Genomic DNA, 5,082 nt, shown 5'->3' with positions numbered 1-5,082 from the left:
CAGCCAGTCACTTCTGTTCTCTCCTAGTCACATTCTAATTATTAGGCACCAACTCTATGCCAGGACTCACCTCGATGACTGCCTACAGTAGCCACCTGAGCAGTCTACTAGTTACCACTCTTGCCCTATCTATTCCAGTTTATTCTCTTTACTGCAGTCAAAGAGCTCTTTAAAACACAAATCTGATCCTGTCTCTTGAGTATAACCTGAAGTGGCAACTTATTTGCCATTGCACCCTGTACTGGCTCCCTGTCCTTCCCCGCCTCACTTCCGCACTACCGCAGGATCTGTGTACCAACCATAACCGATTAGAAACTATTTTTTTTTAATTTTTTGTTGTTTTATAGCAACAAAAATATGTTATGTAGGAATATGTCTAACAAAACGTATGCAAGACATTTCATTAAATGACAAATTCTTATGAAACATCTACTCTCTGTCATGTCCCATTCTGAACTCTGAGGATATACAGCAATGAACAAAACCAACAAGCATCTGCCCCTGTGTTTATATTTTCATAGATAAAATTGCAAAATACTGAAGGGCATTAAAGAAGTCCTGAATAAATTGAACGATATACCATATACGTGGATGGGAAGACTCATAAAGATGTGTATTTTCCCAAATCCAGTCAGGATTTTTGAGAGCCCTTGTCAAACCAAAACAAGAAAGTGTATATGTTGGGGCAGGAGATATTTCTCTGCCTATCAAGTCCCAGTATGATGCAAGGAGAGGCAAATATCAATGGAATACAATGGGAATCTTAGAAACTGTGTGTGTGTGTGTGTGAGTGTGTGTGTGTGTGTGTGTGTGTGTGTGTGTGTGTTGATGTACAATAGAGGCGGCATCATAGATCAGTGCGGAAAAGATGGAAGACTCAGTAAATGACACCAAGAAACTGACTTTCCATAGGAGTGAAAAATAGATGCCTAATTCAAATTAATTAAAGAATAAATATGGCTAACAAATATTTCAGACTATTAGAAATATATGTGCATACATATAATATTTTTATGCTCTCAGGGTGGGGAAGGAGTTAGATAAGCAATAATAAAGCACAACTCATAAAGAAGAAAAACTGATCTGTGACTCTCTCAAAATTTAAACTGCCATATAACAGAATAAATTGTAAATTAGATTAAAAAACAAGCTACAGACTAGGAGGAAATATTTGTAACATATATAACAAAGGACTAATACTCAAGGAATTTCTACAGACAATTAAGAAAAAGACTCCCCCCCAACTTACAAAAGAAAAGAAAAATGGGCAAAAGATATGCATAAGGAACATTCGGCAGAAGAAACTTGAATAGCCAATAAGCAAATTGAGATATATAAATCAAAACAATTATAACATATGATTTTAAATCCAGCTAGATAAAAATAAAAACATCGCAATGCCAAGTGTGAGCAAGTTGGAAAACGAGAATCTTTATGTGCTGCTGGCACACTCACACTTTGGAAGGCAATTTGGCAATATCTTGTAAAGCTGAAAATGCACACACCTTACAATTTGCCAATTGCACTACTGCACATATAGGTTCTCCTAATACAACTCTACATCTCATGGACTACCTATCATTTTGCTGCTAATGTGTAAGGTGACAACCTTTCCTAAAGAAATACTCACATATGTGCATAGATCATATGTATAAGGATGTTTTTTGCAACATTCTTTATAATAGTGGAAAATATTAAAACTATCTAAATGTCCATTAGTAGGGTTATGGATGAATCAGATGGGGGTATATTTTAATAACAAAGTACTAGAGTGATAAATAATTCAGATTTATATGAATAAAGAAATATCCCCAAAACCTATTATTGAGTGAATCAAAGAAAGTTGTAAGATGATAAATATTTTTAAAGATTACAATTTGTGTTAATTATAAGCACACAAAAGTATATTCTATATGTTTATGGGTATATAGGTATTAAAATTTCAAAAATATAGACTGACAAGCGGCACGCAGAATTCAACGATCGTGGTTGCCTCTGGGGAGAGAGTGAAGGAAGAGGAGAGAGAAAAGCGAACTTCAACTACTTCAAGTTTATTTGGAATGCTTTGTTTTATTTAAACAACGCAGTTGAAGTAAATAGGTCAAAGTATTCTTATCTGGATTGTTTTTTTGTTTTTTCCAAATAAAAAATATTCACATGCTATAGTAATGAAAGAAAATCAGTACTATGATAGAGGAAATGTAAGATGCTTTGGAAATGCCTAACAGTGGGGTCTAACCAACTCTAGTTGGGGTCAGCAAAGACTTCCAAGAGGAAATGGGAGTTACCCTGGCACAGGGGATGGGAAGAGCATTCCAGGCAGAGGGAATAGCATGTGCATCAGAAGTAAGAGAGTGTGAAGCGTGTTTGAGGAAGTGAATGCAGATCACTGACCAGGAAAGGGTGGAGAAGAGAGGAGAGATCAGGCTGCCAAATCTGTATGTTTTTGTTTGTTTTGTTTTGTTTTTTTTTTACAAATATGGAAACAGAGCCCTAGTGAAGGGAATAGAACTCAGGCCTCCTAACTCCCTGTCAATTGCTCCACAATAATAATAATGATGTGCCGGTCTCTCTACAAGGTACTTTTAATATGTCCTTTCGTTTAATCTCATTACAGACCTAATAGTGATTTTTTTCCTCCTCACTTTACAGATGATGAAACTAAGGCCTATGGAAATTAAAAAATTTGTTCAAGGTCACAATGGCAGAAGCAGATCCCACAAGGCCTTGTGTGCCATGCTAAGCAAGCTAGACTTTTTCCTAAGGACATTAGTAAGTGTATTAGGTTCGTATTGCTGCTGTCATTGCCACAAATGGAGTGACTTCAAGCAATACAAATATTAGCTTACAGTTCTTGAGGTCAGAAATCTAAAGTGGGTCTCACTAGGTTAAAATTAGGATGTCAGCAGGGCTAGTGCCTCTGGAGGCTCTAAGAGAATCTGTTTCCTTGCTTTTTCACCTGCATTCCTTGGCTCATGGCCCCCTTCCATCTTCAAAGCCAGCAATTGTGCCACTCTGACCTCTGCTTCTGTCATCACATTCTCTCTGACTTTATTCTTCTGACTCCCTCTTTCATTTATAAGTGCTCTTGTAATTACATTGGGCCTGCCCCCAAAATCCAGGATAATCTTTCCATTTCATGGTCATTTGATTAGCAACTTTAATTCCAACCCTAGTTCCCCGTTCCCATTTAACATAACATATTCACAATTTCCAGGAATTAGAGCATGGGCATCTTTGCGGGAACCATTATTTTGCCTACAACAATGAACCGCTAAAGGATTTTAAGCAAGGAAATGACAAGGTGAGACCTGCATTTTTAGTATCTTTTTATTATTTGTTTTATGAAACAATTCACTTCATGACTTATTTAAGGCAAACTGGCTTTGCAACAACTAACACTTTCAAAGGCTGAACACTTCATAGATATTAAATGTGTTAAATCTAATAACTATATCTGCTGTTTTTTCCAGGTCTTTTAATCTGATAGAATTCTTTCATTACCTGTGATTTCATTATTTTGCCAACAACCAAGTAGTAGTTCAAAGGGCTGTTATAATTGCCCCTTTACGGATAAGGAAAAAGACCCAGGGGCATTTGGTCACTTGCCCACGTTCACAGAGCTGCTAAGGACAGGGCCATGATGAGGGACTAGTCTTTAGGCCCATTAATCAGCATTTCTTTATGTCATCCATTGGGTGGGACATTCTGGGAAATGCAAGTCAGACATCAGCTCATCTTTGGTGCAATTTTTCATCTATAACCTGGTGCCCAATAAACATTTGTTGAATGTATGAATAACCCTGCTTTCACTTCTGTGGCACAGACAGTGATTTTCAAGGCAGGAAAACCAGGAATTGTGCTAGAACTCATTTCTTTCCCCCCACATCCAATCAATCTGCAAATCCTGTCAGCTGCACTGCAAAAAATATGAATATGTGCTGAGTTTGTCCCCTTCTTTCCAGCTTCTCAGCTCCCACTTTGTACCAGGGCTCATTTCCTGTCTGAGCTGCCACAGTAACCTAACTGGCCTCCCTGCTTTTCCTCACTAATCAACACTCCATCTAGGGGCCAAAGGGATGGACTTAAGATGTACATCAGATAACATAACATGGCTTTCCCAGTTAAATTTTCCCATTGGCTTTCCATCATGCAAGAGAAAACGCTGAACCTCCAATCATGGACATACATGGTCCTGCACCCTCAGTCTCCACTCTCCTCTTCAGTCTCACTCTTACCACCTCCCTATGGCTCCCTCCCCTCCAGTCCCACTGACTCTTCCCAAAGGCCAAGCTTTTCCATCACAGAGCCTTTGCCCACGTCATCCTTTCTGCTAAAAACCTCTCCACTCTTTAAATAGCTCAGTCCTTCCATATCAGGTCTCGGCTTAAATGTCACTTATTTAGAGAGATTCTACCTGTCTCACATTTGTTTCCTTCACGAAAAATTATGACCATTTGTAAGTGCTTTATTTGTCTACTTGCTTATTTGCCTTTCTTCCTAGACCTGAGATGACCGATATGTAGTTACCAGCCAGATATAGCTATGAAGCATTTGACATGTGGCTAGTCTTAATTGAGATGTTCTTTAATGTAAAATACACACTGGATTTTAAAGAACTTAATATAATAAAAAGGATGTAAAATATGTCATTAATAATTTTAAAATATTTACTACATGTTGAAATAATATTTTTAATATACTGGATTAAATAACACATTATTAACAACCTGTTTCTACGTTTTGAATGTGGCTACTAGAAAATTTTAAATTATACATGTGGCTTACATTATATTTCTATTGTACAGTGCTGGTCTAGACTCTCAGACAATGAAGGTAGGAACCATCTCTGCTTTATCCACCTCCATGTCTCCAGAACCTACCATGTAGTAGGTGCTCAGTATTTGTTGAATAATTTGGTTTTCATGAAAACACTGGGCACAGACAGAGCCAAGACAGGCAGCCTCATGTACACTGTGAATTCGAGGAATTAAGAAACTCGAAAGAGTTTTATTTTTCTCTAGTCACTGCGTTTCACATGGGTTCTGTCGACCCTCTGACCGGCTCTGTACTGGCATTCCT

This window comes from Pteropus vampyrus, unplaced genomic scaffold, assembly GCF_000151845.1.
Source record: "Pteropus vampyrus isolate Shadow unplaced genomic scaffold, Pvam_2.0 Scaffold388, whole genome shotgun sequence".
Classification (NCBI taxonomy): Eukaryota; Metazoa; Chordata; class Mammalia; order Chiroptera; family Pteropodidae; genus Pteropus; species Pteropus vampyrus.
Note: the sequence above shows the minus strand (reverse complement) of the source record.